This window comes from Pleurodeles waltl, chromosome 2_2 (genome assembly GCF_031143425.1).
Source record: "Pleurodeles waltl isolate 20211129_DDA chromosome 2_2, aPleWal1.hap1.20221129, whole genome shotgun sequence".
Lineage (NCBI taxonomy): Eukaryota > Metazoa > Chordata > Amphibia > Caudata > Salamandridae > Pleurodeles > Pleurodeles waltl.
The window spans coordinates 215,422,867-215,443,111 of record NC_090439.1 but is presented as its reverse complement, the minus strand read 5'-3'; the positions used below and the strand labels follow the sequence as shown (position 1 = coordinate 215,443,111).

At 46.0% G+C, this 20,245-nt stretch overlaps 1 protein-coding gene across 1 annotated transcript in view; it reads right to left on the bottom strand.

Moving 5' to 3' along the window:
* The window catches only part of FSIP2 (fibrous sheath interacting protein 2), a 168,861-nt gene extending 150,258 nt beyond the window's left edge, over positions 1 to 18,603 (bottom strand). The window contains exon 1 of the mRNA XM_069219646.1: positions 18,494 to 18,603. The gene's annotated coding sequence lies outside the window, so the exon portion shown is untranslated. The remainder of the gene's footprint in view (positions 1 to 18,493) is intronic.
* Between the last annotated feature and the right edge of the window lie 1,642 nt (positions 18,604 to 20,245).

Here is a 20,245-nt window from a genome sequence, read left to right as displayed (position 1 = left end):
TGGGGTCAGAGGTGGAGTACTTGTATCCATTTCTGTATTTGTAGTAGACAAACTTCAAAGAGAACTCTTTGTAATGCACAAGACCCGGTCTTTCCCTGCCCGGTCACGGACACACTCCAGAGGGTTGCAGACTGCTTTGTGTGAGGACAGACACAGCCCTATTCAGGTGCAAGTGTCAGCTCCTCCCACCACTCTCTCTCAGGAAGACCCATCAGGAAATGCAGGGCACACCTCAAATCCCTTAGTGTGACTGTCTAGATTGAATTCACAGACAGCCCAACTGCCATTGTGACCCTGATGTGTATTCCACAGACAGGCAGAGGCACAGAATGGTTAAGCACGAAAATGCCCACTTTCTAAATGTGGCATTTTCAAACTTACAATTCAAAAACCAACTTCACCAAAAGCTGTGTTTTTTAAATGAGTTCAGATACCCAAAACTCCATATCTCTAGCTGCTCTCAATGGGAAATTACACTTACAAGATATTTCAAGGCAATCCCCATGTTACCCCAAGGGAGAGATAGTCCTTGCAATAGTGAAAAACACATTTAATAGCATTTCACTATCAGGACAAGCAAAAACACATCAGCACATGTCCTACCTTTCTTTAAATTAACCACACCCTGCCCATGGGGCTTCCTTGGGCCTACCTTGGGGGTGATGTACATGTAGTAAAAGAGAAGGTTTGGGCCTCGCAAGTGGGTGCACTTGCCAGGTCGACATGGCAGTGTAGAACTGCACATATAGGCAGTGCAATGGCAGGCCTACGACATGTTTGAAGGGCTACTCATGTGGTGGAGCAATCAGTGCTGCAGGCCTACTAGCAGCATTTGATATACAGACCATGTGCACACCTGGTGCACTATACTATGGATTAACGGGTAAATAAAATATGTCAATCATGGATAAACCAATCACCAATACATTTTAGATAGAGAGGATGTGCACTTTAGCCCTGTTTGGCATTAGGAAAGTCCCCAGCATCCTACAGCCAACCAAACAAGTCAGACAAATAGGAGGAAGAAGGCAAAAAGTTCAGGGATAACCTTGCAAAAGAGGCCAGGTCCAACACTTGACACACCCAGGCACACACTGATGCATACGGTGATACATCAAGGCACACACTTATGCATGTACTAACACAGCCAGGCACACATGGATGCATACACTAAGAGACCCGGGTACACACTGATTCATATACTGACACTCCAGGGCATACATTCATATATATGCTGACACACCCAAACACACTTATGCATACACTGACACACACAGGCACACACAGGAACACACTGGTGCATACAATAACACACCCAGACACAAATTGATATATACAATAACACACCCAGGTACACCCTGATGCATACACTAATACACACACCAACATGCTACTGCAGTGATTCCCAACTTTTTGACTTCTGTGGACCCCCACTTTATCATTACTGGAACCCTGGGACCCCCACTGAACATTAATGGAATCCTAGGGCCCCCCAACTGAGTCATTACTGAAAGCTGGGGACCTAATCTGTTAATATTAATTAATTTTCTAAGCAGTTGCAGACCCCCAGGGGTCCTCGGACCACAGGTTGGGAATCAATGCGCTACTGCATACAGTGACATACCCTGGCAGACACTCATGAATACAGTAATGCACCCTGGCACATGCTAATACATTCACTAACACACCCCAAAAAAAAAAAAAATGCATGCATACCCGGACACACCCAGACACACACATTGCATATACTGACATACGTAGATATACACTCATACATAACATCAACATACACTTGTGCATAAACTAACACACCCAGGCACACACTGACACATACACTGACATACCCAGACACACTCTGATGCATACACCAACACACTCAGAAAACACACTCAAACAGCCACACATCGATGTATACACGGACACACCCAGGCACGGACTAACTCGTATACTGATGTACCCAGGCACAAACTGATGCATAGAGTGATACATCCAGGCACACACTTATGCATGCATTAACAAGGTCAGGCACACACAGATGCATACACTGACATAGCCAAGAACACTCTCATGAATAGACTGACACAGCCAGAAACACACTCATGCATACACGTACTTACCCAGGCACACACTGAGACATCCATGCACACATTGATTCATACACTAGCACACCCAGGCACACACTCATGCATACAGACCCAACCAAACACACTCATGTATACAATGACACACCCAGGCACACACTTATGCATAGACGGATATATCCTGGTGTACACCCATACATGGAGTAACAAACCCACGTACACAATCGTTCATACACAGCCAGGAACACACTGACGCATACACTAAGACACACAGGTATACACTCATATATATACACTGACAAATCCATGCATACACTAACACACCCAGTTATACGCTCATGCATACAATAACAAACCTAGGTACACACTCTTGTATACACTGACGCACCCAGCCACAGATCCACCAAGACATTCACGCTCCCAGATCCACTCAGACTCTCACACACCCATACACAGACCCACTCAGACTCACACACCCATTTACACCCTATCAGACTCTCAAACACCCACTCACAGACCCACACACTCACAGAGACACTTACACCCACTGTCACACCCAGAGACACCTTCACACACCTACTCGCACACCCAGGCACATTCACACCCACTCACACCCAGACACTCACACACCTACTCTCACACTCAGACACCCTCTTGCACCCACTCTCACACCTAGAGAGACAGGCCATGGGGCTAACCCCCACCACGCACAGCCCAGGTTAGGGTGGTTATAGGGGGGTTGCGGCCAACCCCAGTGGTCATGCGCGGCGGTGGTTGGATTAATGTATAGACCCCCATTATGACCCTGGCGGTGAGTGATAAAGTGGCGGTAATACCACCAATAGGCTGGTGGTAATTAGCGTCAAATTATGACAATGGCAGAGAACTCCCATAGACAGCCAATGTACCACACTAACCGCCAGGGCTTTAACACCACTGACCACGGCGGTAGCCAACAACAGCCAGGCGGAAGACAAAGTACCACCCACCATATTTTGACCCTGCAATCCGCCAGGATTTCCGGAGCTGAACAGCCAACAAAAGCCTGGCGGTAACAGAACACAGAAGAGCAAAGGCTCACCATCAGAGACACGGGGAAGAACAACACTGCCATGGAACCAGAACTGCAAGTCTTCCCGATGCTCATCTATGTCATGCTCCACCTCGAACACCAACGCTGATGAAGACGACGATGGTGAGTACAGCCACCTAGCACACAAGGGAGGGAGGGAGGGAGGAAATCGAGAGTGACACACACACAATACACACAACCAGCTGCAGACGAAAAACAACGGCACACGATACACGTCAGAATAATGCAAGGACAACAAAAATGTGGTAATGAGAATGTATTGATTATAAATAGCTAACAGAAGAACCAATTGTACGAAAAACAGATATGTACAAATGTACACAAAGGGCCAATGCCCAGACCAAAGTACAAAGGGCCCATATGGCCACAGGAAACAGTCCGAGGCCCAACTCAAATCCTGACTTCATCCGGATAGAACTCTGCTGGGGCATCAGTTTGCAAGTGGGCAGACACCTCAGGGGGACGGGGAGTGGGGGGCACCTCAGCCAAATACGGGAACAAGCCCACAGGTTCTGGAGGGGGCTCCATGCCCACTTCTCTCTGCTGGGTAGTGCAAGGCCACAGTCTCTGGAGTGGGTGACTTTCCCACTGGTTCTGGAGGGGGCTCCATGCACATTTCTCTCTGCTGGGGAGTGCAAGGCCACAATCTCTCAGGTAGGTGACTTGCCCACTGCTTCTGGAGGGGGCCCCTTTTACAGCAGTCTCTGGATGGTGGCCTACATGGCGTCCGCTGGAAGTGAGGGCTGCACTGTGTCAGCAGGTGAAGGTGCCTCCTGGGCAGCCTCTGCTGGAGCAGTAGGCTGCACTTCTTCAGCTGGCGGTGAGGGCCCTGTGACCACTGGTAGTGGCGGTGGTGGTGTCACCCTGACAGCCTCTGCTGGAGGTGAGGGCTGCACTGTGTTAGCAGGTGGAGGTGCCTCCTGGGCAGCCTCTGCTGGAGGTGAGAGCTGTACTTTCTCAGCTGGTGGTGAGGGCCCTGTGACCACTGGTGGTGGTGGTGTCACCCTGACAGCCTCCGCTGAAGTCGAGGGCTTCTTCCCCTTCATGGCAGGAGGCCTTGGATCCTTACCCTTCCTGGCAGGGGTTGAGGGCTTCTTCCCCTTCATGGCAGGATGTTCTGGCTCCTTAGCCTTCCTGGCAGGAGTCGAGGGCTTCTTCCCCTTCATGGCAGGAGGTGCGGGCTCCTTCCCCTTCAAGACAGGAGGTGCGGGATCCTTAAGCTTCCTGGCTGGTGGAATGGCATCCTTCACTGACTTGCCACCACGACTAGGTGGTGCCACCACTGTCCGTGTGGACTGTTTGGCTGAGGAGCTGGGCTGGGTCATTGGGACCCTGCTCTTACGGGCAGGATGGGGGAGGGAAGAGGTCAAGTTGGGCAAGGAAAAGCTTCTTAGGGATGGTGGGGCAGGATGAGGGAGGAGGGATGTGAGTGGAGGTTGAGGGAGTGGTTGTTGGAGGTGTATGTCTGCTGGACTTGGGTGCAGGTGCATGGGCAGTGTGCTGATGTGAGGTGGATGGCTGTTAGGTGTGTGAGTGCTTGCGTTTGTATCCTTTAGGGGTGGGAAGACAGACAGGGTGGGAGAGGACATAGGAGAAGCGTGCATGGATGTTGTGGAGGTCTCTGTGAGGTGCTGCTTGGTGTGGTGATGACGGTGGTGGATGTTGATGCAGTGCATGCAGGTGTGAGTATGGACCTGACTGTGAGGGAGGTGGAGGAGGAAGAGAGGGAGAAAGTGGAGGCAGTGGATGTGGTTGTGTCTGCAAATGTCTGGTGTTTGGGTGAGTGCTTCTGGGATGAAGTGTGGTGCCTGTGTTTGACTGTGCCACTTTTGTGTGTTGTCTTGTGTGCATGCTCGTCTGTATGTGTGCATGGGATAGGTTGGGGTTGAAGAGACTGGGAATGGAAAGTGGTATCTGGAGAGGGGACGTAGGAATAGGGACAATGGCTACCATCAGAGAGGAGGCCAGAGCCTAAATCGATCGCTGTTGGGCCACCAATCCACCATGGATGCCCTCCAAGAATGCATTGCGCTTTGCTGCATCTGTGATGCCAGCCCCTGGATGGCATTCACAATGGTTGACTGCCCTACAGAGATGGATCTCAAAAGGTCAATAGCCTCCTCACTCAGGGCAGCAGGGCTCACTGGGGCAGGGCCTGAAGTGCCTGGGCCGAAGGAAATGCCCACCCTCCTGGGTGAGCGGGCACGCGCAACTCGCTGAGGGGCTACTGGGAGGGCGGTGCTGGTACAGGGGTGGCGGCTGTACCTGCAGCTTGGGTGGTCACAGAGGTGTCTGCCATCACCAGGGAGCTTCCATCGGAGGAGGTATCTGAGTCTGTGTTGTCGCCTCCTGTCTCTGCCATGGTGCTCCCCTCGCACTCCGTCCCACTGGTTCCCTCGGCGTCGGTGGACTCTGCCTCCAGGGTGCTGTGGGATGCAGCTCCTTCTGTCGTCGGTGCCCCTGCTCCTCTGCCAGATGATGCTAATGCACACATGGACAGGATGACAGAAGACAAAAGGGAGGGAGGGAGCGAAAGAAAACACTGGGTCAATTACTGCACCAACACCACAATTGGCATACACAGCACAGTCACACACAGGGATCAGGCTTGAGCACGATGCACTGCACTGCCAGTGATTTGGCTAGATGCCACGGCAAGATAAGTGCTACACACCGCCAACTGCACCCCTCCTGGGACCCACAAAGCCCTGACTGACATGGAATGCTAACAAGCTAGGTTACCTGCATTTGCCATAAACCCCTTACCCTTGAGCTGGATTACGCTGCAATGCCTGGCCTGGCATTAGGGACACCCACTAACTCACACCCACAACCCGGATCCCATGCCACCTGCCAATTATTGTAGTAATGCCCACTGTACTCACCCCCTTGTGGCTGCTGTGATGCCCTCAAGCGTCCATCCAGCTCTGGGTAGGTCACCGTCACTATGGGGGCCATCAAGGGAGGGGGGCAGGTTCCAACGGGCACCCCTTCCTCATTGGGAGGACATCCCCAGCTGGGCCTCCACAGTCTTCCGTGCCCAGAGTCTCAGGTGCTCCCACTGTTTCCGACAGTGGGTGCTCTGCCCGCCATAGACCCTCAGGGTCCACACTTCCTTGGCGATGGCACACCAGAATCCCTTCTTTTGATGGGCGCTGACCTGCTGAGGTCATACAGACAGGAGGACAGCATTACACATACAATCCAGCCAGTCACAGATATGGTCCACCAATCCCGTTTCCGTCACCAGTGGCACACACATCGGCCGGCGCACACCATGTACACCACCACAAGATATTCCCCCACACCATGACACGATGCTTGCACACACATCTCCATGCATCCTTCTTACATGCATCGTGCCCAAGGTGTACTCACCTTTTGGTCTGGAGGCCCATTCAGCAGTCTGTACTGGGGTAGGCCTCATCCACCAAACGCTCCAACTGCTCCGAAGTGAAGGCAGGGGCCCTTTCGAAGGTCACACGGGCCATGGTAGGTTCCAGACACAGGTCACAACAGCACACGCAGTGTAAGTGTTCTCCTGTTGAAGGTCACAAAACAATTGAGGAATCAGATAGAAAATGGCGGTCAAGTCTGCGGCGGTGCACACCGTCACCGATGGCGCAGATCCCCAGTGGTCACTGTACTCCATAGAGCCCCATATTATCCAATGAGGAATTGCACGGCGGTGCAAGACCGCCTTTCGCCACGACGCCCAATGTTGGCGGAGTTACCTCATCTCCACCTGTCCCTAGGTACAGGACAGGCGGTCGCCATTTCATGGTGGCAGACAACAGTCATATCAACCTTAACTGTATCACAGCCTAGATCAGCACATAACTTGCCATTCTCACAGTCCCATCAAATGAATGCACTATGTACGCTGAGGTTGGGGTTCCATTGTTCAAATTGTAACAGCCTACTCACTCTGTGTCCCTTAGATACCTACGACTACAGATAAATAGGAGGAGGAGACAAACCTCCGTGTACAGTTCCCTTGTGGACTTGGTACACTGGAGGACAGGCACATTATACTCACATATAGATTGGACAGGGCCACAATCACAGAGCTGTGTGCACAATTGGAGCCTAACCTGATATCTGCTATCCATCATCCGACCGAGATCCCCCGCTCTTGTGCAAGTGCTATCAGTGCTCCATTTCCTGGCAACTGGTTCTTTCCAAGAGACAGTGGGCTTGGCAGCAGGAATATCACAGCCAATGTTCTCATTTGTGCTGGCATGAGTTTTGTCTGCCTTGGTGAAACACATGTGCAGCAACATAGCTTTGCCCCAGGTGGAAGATCTGGCCACTGTGAAGGCCGGATTCTGTGCAATGGGACATATACCCAATATTGTTGGGGCCACTGATAGAACACATATTGCATTAGTCGCCCCCGCCAGAATGAAAAGGTGTTCAGGATTCAGAATAGTTTCCACTCAATGAATGACCAAATGGTGTGCCTGGCAGACCAGTACATCTCCCACGTCTATGCTAAGTATCCTGGGTCGGTGCATGATGCCTTTGTTCTGAGGAATAGCAGCATCCCAAATGTGATGGGCCAACTACAGAGGCATAGGGTGTGGCTAATAGGTGAGCCATGGTACCCACACACTGTATGTTAGTGTATGCCTTCAGGTGTCGTCTCCATATCATTGTGTGAGGCTATATGTTGTCCCTCAATACTTGTAGGTGACTCTGGCTACCCAGACCTATTGTGGCTGCTGACCCCTGTGAGGAATGCCAGGACAGGGGCTGAGGAACGTTATAATGAGGCACATGGGCGAATCAGAAGGATCATCGAGAGGACCTTCAGGCTCCTGAAGGCCAGGTTCAGGCGCCTCCATCTAACAGGTGGATTCCTGTGCTACTCACCCGGGAAGGTCAGCCAGATAGTAGTGGCATGCTGCATGATGCACAACCTGGCCCTCAGAAGGCATGTACCTTTTCTGCAGGAGGAGGAGAGACTAGAGATGCACCTGTGGCAGCAGTAGACCCTGAGGACAGTGAGGATGGGGAGGCAGAGGATGAGGACAACGAACATCAGTTATAAGTCAATACTTCCAATGACACACAGGTGAGATACTGCAACTGACCATTCCTCTGACTATTGATGTTTTCTGTGTGGCTGTAGCATGATGGCATTAACTTCCATTGCATCTCAACTTACTGTCACCACCTATGGCTTGTCATTTTATAGATGTGTGTACTGATGTGATGAGTACAGACAGCTACAGGCCATTATTTGGCTAGTGGTAGGGGCCCGCTTGTGTGCTATTGCTTCCCTCATGATGTTGGCCATGTCTGCCAGCACCCCTGCTATGGAGATCAAGGTTGTGTTAATGACCTGTAAGACCTCCCTGATCCCCAATACTGTTCCTCCTCAAGCCACCTGTTCTCCTGCACGTTGTCAAGGATCTGGCCCATTGTGTCCTGGGAATGTTGGTAGGCTCCCAGGATCTTGGTGAATGCCTCCTCGAGAGTCGGTTCCCTGGGCCTGTCCATCCCCTGGCGCACAGCGGTCCTCCCAGTGCCCTTTTGGCCTGTGCCTCTGTCCCATGCACGGTGTGCCCACTGCCACTGACCCCACGTCCCTGATTGTCTTGGGGGCGAGGTGTGGCCTGGGGTCACTGTCTGGGGGAACACTGCTGATTGAGGTGTCCTGGGGTCAGAGATGTGGGTACGCTGGGTGGGTGCTGTGGTGTTGGCTACTGGTGGGGAGGCTCTGTTGTGGACTGTGAGTGGACCTGGGTGACCGACTGTCCAGTGGTCCCTGAAACGCCAGGTTGTTGGTCCCGATCCTGATGCCCAGAGTTACTGTCATCACAGGGGGCATCTTCTGTTGGAAGACTGGATAGTCGTGGCACCTCCTCTCCACTGGGATTGGCTGGGGCACCTGTGGGGGATGTAAGTGATGTATTATGCTTCATGTCTGACATATTGTACATCCCTGGCTTCCCCTCTATTGTTGCTGTTGCCCTGCCACCTTTGTTTGTGTATGGTGATGTATTGTGGGATTGTTAGTTTCCCTATGCTGTGCATGCTTTAGTGATGGGTGTCCGTGCAGGGCTGGGAGGGCTGTCCATGCATTGGTATAACATGCATGGCTAGGCATTGAGGTTAGTCATATGTGTAGGTGCGGTGTGTGGGATGGAGTGGAGTGATGGGAGTGTGGGTGAGGGGGTGTGATGGCATGCCGGTATAGAGGGTGATAAGTAGTAAGTATTGACTCACCAGTGTCCAGTCCTCCGGCTATTCCAGTGAGTCCCTCAAAATGCAGTAATGCCAAGACTTGCTCCTCCCATGCTGTGAGCTGTGGGGAGGATGCGGGGGTCCACTGCCAGTTCTCTGTATGGCGAGCTGGTGCCTTGCTGCCACAGAACATACCTTCCCACGTAGGTCCCACGTAGGTCGTTCCACCTCTTCCTAATGTCGTCCCTTGTTCTTGGATGCTGTCCCACAGCATTCACCGTGTCCACGATTCTCTGCCATAACTCCATCTTCCTGGCAATTGATATTTGCTGTACCTGTGCTCCAAACAGCTGTGGCTCTACCCTGACAATTTCCTTCACCATGACCCTTAACTCCTCATTAGTAAAACTGGGTGCCTTTGTGGGGACATGGATGTTGTGTGGTGTGTGTTGGTGAGAGTGTGTTGAGTAATGTGGTGGGGTGTGTGATGTGGGGTGCGTGAGAGATGTATAGGTGTATGTGGTGTGTGTGTGTCTAGTTGTCTCTGTGCTGTTTTTGTCAATCTCCTGGCAGTAATTGTTGTTTGTAAAGGGTTGTGGATAATGTGGGTGTGTGTTTTACGATACTGCAGGTGGATGTGTGTGGTGTGTGGTGTGTGTATGAGTGTCAGGTGTGTGTTTTTCGTATTGGCCAATGTAGTGTTGTTTTGTATGTGGGTGTCCATTCTGAGTGCAGCGTATGTACCTCCTGTAGATTACCGCCATTAGATGTCTGCTGTGGTGATTCGTGGGTCATAATGTGGTGGGGGTTGTTCTGTAGGCTCCACCAATAGCACTGACTTTTGGGCTGGCAGATTTATGTATGTGGCTGTATTCTGTCAGATTGGGGTGAGTGTGTGATAATATGGGGAACGGATATCCGCCACCACAGCGGAATGCTAATGCCCATCACCGTGGCCATAAGCGGGATTTACCATCAATGTCATAATGAGGGCCATAGTAATTAAAATTACTTTAGGTTAAAAAAGAAATTCACTGAAAAAAACAAACAAAGGTTACAGCGACATTATAGTTAGGAAATAGATTTTTTTTTAAAACAGAGAGATTCACTTAAGAAACCAAGGCCCGTTGGAGTTCGGTTCTGAATTTACTCGCACAGAACTTAGAAGTTCTGCATTTATAGCTAGAGTTATTTCAAGTAACTACAACTCATCCCCAAAGGTAACTATAACTCGTGCCCTCGCCATCTACTGCTAATTACCCCAGATATTAAAGCACCCATAACAACTTTTATAACGTCATTAAAAATATCAACGGAACATTAGCAATCAAATTATTGAAGAAATAAAACTGTTACTTGAAATATTTAACTTTAAATGCAGAATTTCTAAGTTTTGTGCGAGTAAATTCAGAAACCAACTCTATAACATCCCTGTAACCTTTCTTATTTTTAAGTGAATGTATATATTTTTTTCACTGAAAAGACTAAAGATCACAGGGATGGTAAAGTTAGGAAATAGAATAACAAAAATGTTAGAAATTCACTGAAAAAAACAAAAGGTTACAAAGACGTTACAGGTGGGATATAGAATTTAAAAAAACCTTAGAAAGTTACTGAAACAAATACAGGTTACAGGGACGTTATAATTAGGTTCTGAATTTACGTGTACAAAACCATAGAAATTCAGCAGTTATAGTTAGTTATTTCGAGTAACTTTAACTCGCACCCTTGCCATGCACAGCTTTTTCTTCAAAAATGTAAATGCTAATGTTTCATTTCTAGTTTCAAGGATGTTATAGAAGTTGTCATGATTGCTGTAATAGCTAGGGAAATTAGCAGTGCAAGGTGAGGGTGCAAGTTAGAGTTACCTTCGGGAGCAAGTTATAGTTTCTTGGAAGAACTCCAACTAGAACTGCTGAATTTATATGGTTTTGCATGAGTAAATTAAAAACCTAACTATAACTTCCCTGCATCCCTGTAATGTTTGGTCTTTTCAGTAAATGTCTATGGTTTTTTTAATTCAATTTCCTAACTTTAACGTGCCTGTAACCTTTGTCTTTTTCAGTAAATATCTAAGGTTTTTTTAAATGTGATGTGATTTTCATTACTCTACATAAATCCAACCACTGCTGCAGCCACAGGGCCTGGGCCCAACCCCTATAACAACCCAACCCCATGCTGCACATGGCCTTTGGCCGTGCGCAGCAGGAGTTGGCTGCTGTGCCTGGCCTGTGGCCAGGCCCAAGCAGGCCAACCCCTATAACCAGCCAACCCTGTGCATAGCGGGGGTTGACCACAGGGCCTGGCTTGCAGTCAACCCCCATAACCACCCAACCCCGCACCACGTACAGCCGGACAGCCTGTCTCTCTTCCTGTGGGAATAGATGTGAGAGGGTGTCTGTGGGTGTGAGAGTGTCTGGGTGTGAAAGTGGGTGTGTGAGGGTCTGCGTGGTTTGTGAATGGGTGCATGAGCGTCTGAGTAGGTTTGCGAGTGGGTGTGTCAGTGTCTTAGTGTGTCTGTGAGTGGGTGCGTCAATGTCTGAGTGGCTCTGTGAGTGGGTGCATGAGGGTCTGAGAGTCGGTGCATGAGTGTCTGAGTGAGTCTGGGGTGGGTGAGGGTCTGAGTGGGTCTGGGAGTGGGTGCGTCAGTGTCTTAGTGGGTCTTTGAGTGGGTGCATGAGGGTCTGAGTGGGTTTTGAGTGGGTGTGTGAGTGTCTCAGTGGGTCTGTGAGTGGGTGCGTGAGGATCTGAGTGGGTCTGTGAGTGGGGGCATCAATGTCTTAGTGGGTCTGTGAGTGGGTGCACAAGGGTCTGAGAGTCGGTGCATGAGTGTCTGAGTGAGTCTGTGGGTGGGTGAGGGTCTGAGTAGGTCTGTGAGTGGGTGCGTCTATCTTAGTGGGTCTGGGAGTGGGTGTGTCAGTGTCTTGGTGGGTCTTTGAGTGGGTGCATGAGGATCTGAGTAGGTTTGTGAGTGAGTGCTTGAGTGTCTGAATGGGTCTGTGAGTGGGTGCGTGAGGGTCTGAGTGGGTGTGACAGTGAGTGGGTTTGTGAGTGAGTGCATGAGGGTCTGAGTGGGTTTGTGAGTGGGTGCATGAATGTCTGAGTGAGTCTGAAAGTGGGTGAGGGAGTCTACGAGTGGGTCTGAGTGGGTGCATGAGTGCCTAAGTGGGTGTGTGTGGGCGCATGAGGCCGAGTACATGTATGAGTGAATCAATTAGTATACGAGTGTAAATTTAAAAAAAAATGTTTTTTCTAGATTAATCATGAATATAGCGCATGGTGAAGAAAAATTATTTTAAACCCGTAAGTTGACCCTCAAACACCCCTTCATCACATTCTTGGGGCCAGGGTAGCTCCACCCTGATCCCTTATGCTTCTGTACATTTTTTTTTTCAGCCCCAGGGACCATGTTCTGAGACCTTAAAATGGCAGCCGCAAACTTTCTGTTCAGATTGTGGCCAGGAAATTACAGCGCTTATATTCCTGTATGCATTCACGAAAATGTGTGAATATTTGCGACCTCAGCTATAAAAATTTGTTTTCCTTTAAGATCTCAAAAAGTACTGAATGGATTTTACACCAAATAAGCAAAAGCAGAAACTGCATAACGAAAGATATCTTTCTGCCAAATTTGGTGCAATTCCGTCCATCTGTCCATCGGCTGTACCCTTGATCAAATGTCCAATGGGAATTAACATGGGAAACACAACTAGTTTGATCACCCCTTTTTCTCGGCCCCTGCTTGACGGATCACCCTGAAAGTTACCGTGCGCAACAAGAATCACTGGGGCACTTTTTTGGAAACTTTGTGATGATTCATCAGCATGCGGTCATCCAAAACATTTGTTAAAAATATTTTTTCAAAAATAAAGCATATTAGACCTCTGAGAGCTCTAGCTTTATTAAAGCAGAATGTGTGTTTCTAACCTAATGACCTGCACAAGACAAATCTTCTTATACAAAGGACTTCTTTATGTTAGAAGAAATAAATGGATGCAAGTATCTTCTCTAAATTCAGCCACCTAATAGGGGAGCTAGAAGCCACTTAATGCACAATTTTCATGTTATACACCAAGAACAGAGGATGGAGAGAAATGCTACTGTGACCCATTTAGCGAACACAACAGATTTGCAAGCATGTTTCTTAATAGTCACCAAAAGGTTAGTTACATGATAAGTGATTATCTAATGCATGGCCTAAAGAGCAGTATTTGGATGAAATAATCAAGTTATTTTTCACTGACCCAAAGTTGTTTTACTACACCCGGCCCTCCAACCTTCATGGTTATTTTACGCTAATGTTTAATGAACATATATTTTACCACTGGTCATATATAATTAATACCTACTTAAGCCCTTTGAGAAAATAGCTCAAAAGGACCACATTGCCCATGCATGACAACACAAGAGTGATCCAATTTAACGTTGGGAGGTCAGCTCTTTACATTACTAAATTCCAGATCTACAATGGCATTTATAGGTTAAAAAGATGATAGTTGATGTATAGCTGCTGCAATCTCCTTGAAAAGCATGGCCCGGAGGTCAAGCAAAACACCCTATTTTTTAAGTCTGATTCAGAAGAGAGGACGGTCTATAATATTGAAGGCAAATTAAAGGCCTATAAATTACAAAATAAAGGAACTGCAATGTACTGATTGTTTTGACACAATAGTAACGTCTAAGGACAGCACAAACACTAAGGTGAAGCTTTCCCAGAGCTGTGTTCTGTCCATTCTTGTATAAGGGTGTGGAATTTAATACAATATCTACTTGCCCATGAGAGAGGTTACTTCTTAAATCTATTTGTCCTGTAAAAGAATCTTCTTGTCCCTTCGGTGCCATGTAGTGCAATGACAAATTAAGACAGCAATCGCATTAAGTAAAAACTCTGATAATAGCCTCTCTGATTATGCCAGGGCTACTAATATATTAGGGCTTGAATACTTGAAATTTAAATACCTACTATAGGAACGCCCTTATTTTGCCACCTTTCCACAGATCTACATACTGGGGCTGGAGGAAACAGTAAGCAATAGTTCTAGGGCTGGAATGCCAGTGAGTCTGCAAACCTACTAACTTGCCTGTTTTAAGGATTTTCAGGAGTTCTTCTCTGATCTTTTCCCATAATGAAAATGGTTGAAAATTTACTCCTGGCAATAGCAGAAAGTAGAAGTTCTTCCAGGGTTGGGAAAAAAGGTGGTTGGAGGGAAAGTGAACTTGTAAACACTCAATAGATTTTCTCATGAGCAAATCTACACATGCATATTTGCTCATGCTAAAATACAGTTCACAAAAATTTTCTAGGAGTACGATTTCCTGGCTACTTCTGTAAGTTCTTCTGAATTCATAAAAGCCACTAATTCAAAGACGTATACCATGGGTGCACTTTTGTGACTTTCTTTAAGAATTGGGTCCATAATTGGGTCTGGCGTTAACAAAGACATTTTGTTCTTATTCAACTTTTATTTCTTTCTCTATCAGCTGGCTTTGCTGTGAGTGAATGCATTCTGCTCTTCCACAAGGAGCATATTGGCACACAAAGTAGTTTTGTTCAGTGGCGTAACAAAACTGGAGGGGGCCGCCCCTGCAAAGGAACATGGAGGGACCCTCCCCTTGAGACTCCCTCAGGGCAGGTGCTGTGCTGAGGTTGCCCCCTGTGAGGGGGAGGGGGAAGCTACGGGGCCTATGTTACACCACTGGTGGCAATGTATGCTTTTTGAGACAAAAAAACTTTTTTTGCCATTGTTTGTTATAATGGTGAGGGCCTGGAAGCTCCCACAACAATAAAAGGGTTACAAAAGCCAAGTCAAAACAGGACATGCATTGACAAAACCAAAAGACTCACAAAAAAATGTTGGATCAGTTGGCTTTGCCAGTGCTTGTTTATTTTCATGCTTCCCATAATCTTGTTGAAAATGGTTACACAGATTTTCCATTAGGAATATTTTGTGGAATTACTAGCATGCAGCAACACATTTTTCTAAATGACGCTTCAAAGAAATAGCCCCTAAAACTTCATGGAAGCGAAACTTTCTTTTCTTACTTGCATTTTTTTCTAACATTTTATTTTAAAAGCAAAGAAACACCACTCTTGCCTACAAGCTTCTGCAAACATTTTCATCTAATCAGAAAGCATTCTGGAAGCATTATATTTATTGTTAAACTTTTCAAACATGTATGTACACTTTTTTTTTTACTGGAACCACCGTCAGTAGTGCAGTGTGACCATAAAACATTTATTTACAGCCATCACCCTAATAACTAAGGCTTTTCATTAATGAACCAAAAATACAAGTTCGAACAGCATTAACATATGGACACACATATTACCTCAAATGCAGACAGTTCCCTTCTATGTAAACAGGCAGCCAAAGGGCTTGTGCTGCAGTGGGTTGGGCCTACTGGTCCCAAGGACAAAATAAACATGAAAATGTGTTGCCCCGGACCCCAAACAATATGCCCCGGACATCGGGCAATAGGAATTCCTCATCCCTATTGTATGAATCAGAATGCTAGTGGATGATGAACAGTGACATCGCCAACTGTCAACCTTACACACCGGTAACCATAGAAGACTCTTGTGCATGTTCTGACTGCGAACCATCTCCAACCAGGAACTACTCACTTGATGCAAGCAAGAGAACATGGGCACCATTATTATGAGAAAAAGATGGAGATGGATAGGAAACATCATCAGAAAAGAACAAGACCCAGTCAGAAGAACAGCTCTCCACTAGACCCTGGAAGGCAAATGAAGAAGAGGTAGGCCAAAAAACACCTGAAGGCAAAATGGAAACAGAACTGAAGACCCTAAATCAGAGCTGGGGCACTGCACAGAAACATATCCATGTCAGCCATGCCAGTTTGCATGATGGGCAGTAATAAGTAAGTAATAGGTTATGACGGTATAAAGACTTTTTTTTAAATCCATTTTTGTGTAATTTTACTTAGGTACTTGCCTTCTAGCCAATCATGGAGCACCATCAGGAGCATCCTAGTATAAACTATTGTTGGGAAAGCTCAATATACCTAAAGGTCTGTGACCACAGGAGAGCAATCTTTCCTTTTTAAAAACCTATGAGCCACACTATTCTATACCAGTCTTTCTTTGAAAACAAATCTAGGATTCTCGCTAATACATCAATGAATAGTGTTGATTATGCACAGCCATGGTCGGAATCATGATCTGTCATGTCCATAGAAAGAAGGCTCCATAGGAACAACTCAAGACACCAGCTTGCTTTGGAATTATCTTGTATATTTTGACATAGAGCTCTGGACGCTTTCCATTCTTTGCTTATTATGTTTGCCTTCAAGTCCTCCTTTTACTCATTTAAATATGTGTCAATTACTTAGCTGCCATTTTCTTATAATGAACCCTACTTTTAATCAAAATTTTCCCAGGGTAGACTGCTATCCTCCCAAAGGGGTCACATGTCCATACAATGCAGTCGGTAAAAGTGGTCACAATTAGCACACTGACTTTTACTGAATGCATTAGTATTTTGTGAACTGACTTATGTATTAATAAGTCTGTTCTCAAAATAAGGAATCTTAGTGGGTCTCAGTTCGACCTACTGCAATAACATTAAGTAGGGAGCAAATTGTGACTCACTATTCATTGGCATCACAGGGATGGTTGCCTGCTGGGGTCAGCAGACCACCATGTTTGTGAATGATTTTAAATAAAGCAATCTTTTTTTTTTAATGAAGTTATTTTTCCTTAAAACATGAATAGGATGTGGTAAAAAAAAAAAAGATAAGAAATGGTAAGATTCACTAACATTTTTTCTAGGAGTAAGCAGTTGTGCCATGGAATGTTTTTCAACATACACAAAGGAGAAGGGGTCCCTTGGAAATCCCTTCCCCATGAGCGTTGATTCACCAAAGTGTTAGTGGTAGCAGAAGTGACATCAACTGCCCTTTGACACAAGATAACATGCAGAGTGACATGACACCATATCATGTGACCTTTGTCTCTAATCATACAACATGAAGTAGCATCACTGAATTAAAATAAGATAAATGAGTTCTAGATTAATACCATATCAGAAAAGTTGCTAAACCAGGCATTAAGATGTTTGTTGCTACACAAATACTAATTAGGCTGCTACCATATGTCAGAGATGCCGCCATTACATATCCAGCAGCTGCTGTTTTATGCCAGTGCTTTTAAACCCCAAAACACCTTCAAATGACAGGCTCAACCCCAAATGCAATGCCCAGACACACATTCAATTGGAAAAGTGGAGTTTATCACTGACCTTTTGGTCTGGCGGACTTGCATGTTTGTCTGTATAGTGGCAGATTTCTATGTGTGGGTCATAATACCTGTGGCGGATTACCACCGCGGTCACGGTATGTTGGCAGCCGCCAGCACGGCGGTAAGCGGCATTTACCGCCAGGGTTGTAATGAGGGCCTGTATGGCAGACATACCACGAAATAAATACAATCTGGCCCACATTACGAGAAGCCAGTTAAATTGTGATCTATTCAGAAACACTTGTTTGCACATGGATCGCCATTCCAAACATTAACAAAGCTACCATCAATATTTATATGGAAATAAAGAAAACAGGCTCTTTAAAAACATAACGAAACTTAGGTCATCTGTAATACATGCCATAAGGAATAAGCACCGTAGGTGAAGCTTTGAACTCTCCCTTCCAAACACAGATTTGGAGAGGTTTCCTAAATCCCTTTATCGATTCGAAAAACTTTTCTGAATCGCTAAACGAGCTTAGCACCGTACATATGACAAAAGGTTTTAGCGCTCGCAAACCCTTGTTCAGTAAATCAGAGAGTTTGCGAACGCTCAAAACAGTTGTAAATCTGAGCTATAGTTGCATAGTATACCTTTTCAAAGTTTCTTTCTGTATTTTTATTAGCTAGGGAAAATATTAAATGCGGACAAAAATGTCAACCATGTTGGTAGTATTATCACGATAAAGGTTTAATCTCTATTTAAGGGCCACCGGCTGAGACGTGCAATGCTGGTTTGGGACACTAGTTTGTCGATCTAACAGGCACAACGTTCTACCGTTTCCGCTGTCATCGGCCGATTATAGCGGTGAACCACAGAGTTGGGTTTTAAGAACACAATCTTCATTGAAGCAGACATCCTACCTGTTCGCCCTCCTCTCACTTAGCCAGCACCATTCCCGTTCCTCGCTCGTCAGTCCCCTTGCTGGTTGGTGTCGGAGAGGCGAAGAGTCATTGCTCGCTCATAAACTATCTCTGGCGTAGATCCGCCCACTTGTCATCACAATACTGCTGGGCCATGAGAGGCGGGGCTTCTTTGTGATGTCACCTGCAGGGCGTGACCTCGGGGGAGCGAACCTCCTACAAAGGAAATTGTTGAGTAGAGTTCATTGGGCATTTATTTTGCTGGCTCGACCCTAAAAATCGACTTTGGAAACAGGTGTGTCAATTTTTACAACTTTTTAAAAATTTACCTTGTGGGGACCTGTATTTCAAAGAGTGTGTTTAATTTTTTGCTCAGCTCTTCCCCGGTAGGCAGGAGCCGGCACTGCAGGTTTAAGCACATCAAAGAATGTTCATACACTTCAGTAATCTGATCCTCAGATTTTGAGCAATCAGATTTCATAGTAGAGGGAGCATAGGTGTCAGTCGGTACTTTTACCCAATTCAGCACATTTTTTAGTCATTTATCTACTTTTACTATAAGTACGTGTAAAACTGGGGACTTTCTTTTGTAGTAACTGGTGGTTAAATATACAGTCACTTAACCTCATTAATCCAGGTGTATTACTATTCTTTGTACAGAATCAAATAATGTCACTCAGTGGTTTGTGATGTAAGATGGCACAAGCAGCACCATTTATTATCTTTCTGATGCAAAATATATTTTGCTTTCAAAAGTTGACCTAAGTGCAGGACAGAATGACTTCACACTAAAAGCTATGAACACCCACTTTTGGCCAGTTTGTCTCCTTTCATTCTGTATGCTGTACCTATATTTTAAAACATTGATTACTTAGATGAGAACAATACTGTTCATGAAGCATTGGGTGAAGTTTGTCTCAATTGAGAACAAATCATACTCAATTTACTAAGCATATCTGCTCAGCTAGTACTACTGTCAACACACTTAACATTCGAAACTCGGCCCTTATGAAAAAGGCTGCAGAGCTTTACATATCTCTATCCACATACTCTATATTAATTCTATTTTAGTTACTGTAAATATATTTATTAAATAATTTTATACAGTGCCATTCTTATTGAAAATATTTTGAGCACGCATTAAAAGGAAACAAGAAAGCAAAGCAAGATCCAGTATCATTGGGTAATCATTACCAAGGAAAAATAAAATGCATACACATCACAACGAGGGGAAATCAGTGTAAATATCACAGCTCCGCCATTAACAAGCACTGCAAATAACCGATGTTCCTATATTAGAATTTAATATTATCAACTTTACCAACATTGGAAGGATTGAGGGCAAAGTTGGTCTTGAAGACATTTAAACACGTGACCTGTGTATCACAGATGTCATTAAAGGGTGTTTAACTCACTGAACCAATTTGCACTTCACCTCTCTATGATCAGTTCCATGTTAGCGCTATATAAAGATGTCTTTATTGATGTATTTATGCTGCCATTGTGACTTGTAAAAACTGATAACACTCCAGAAATCGCCTGCCCCAAAACGTGCAGTTAGAGCAACCAATTTATGATATGTGAAACATGCAATTCTTGAACTGTAATCTTATGAACAATGTATTCAGACTCTGAGCTCTACTACCATCTTCCCATTCAGGATGCTTGAATATATACATTACATTTTTTTTTACAGAAGATAGAAGGCTCATTGAAATGCAATATAGCGAAATGCGAAAAAAACACCTGCTA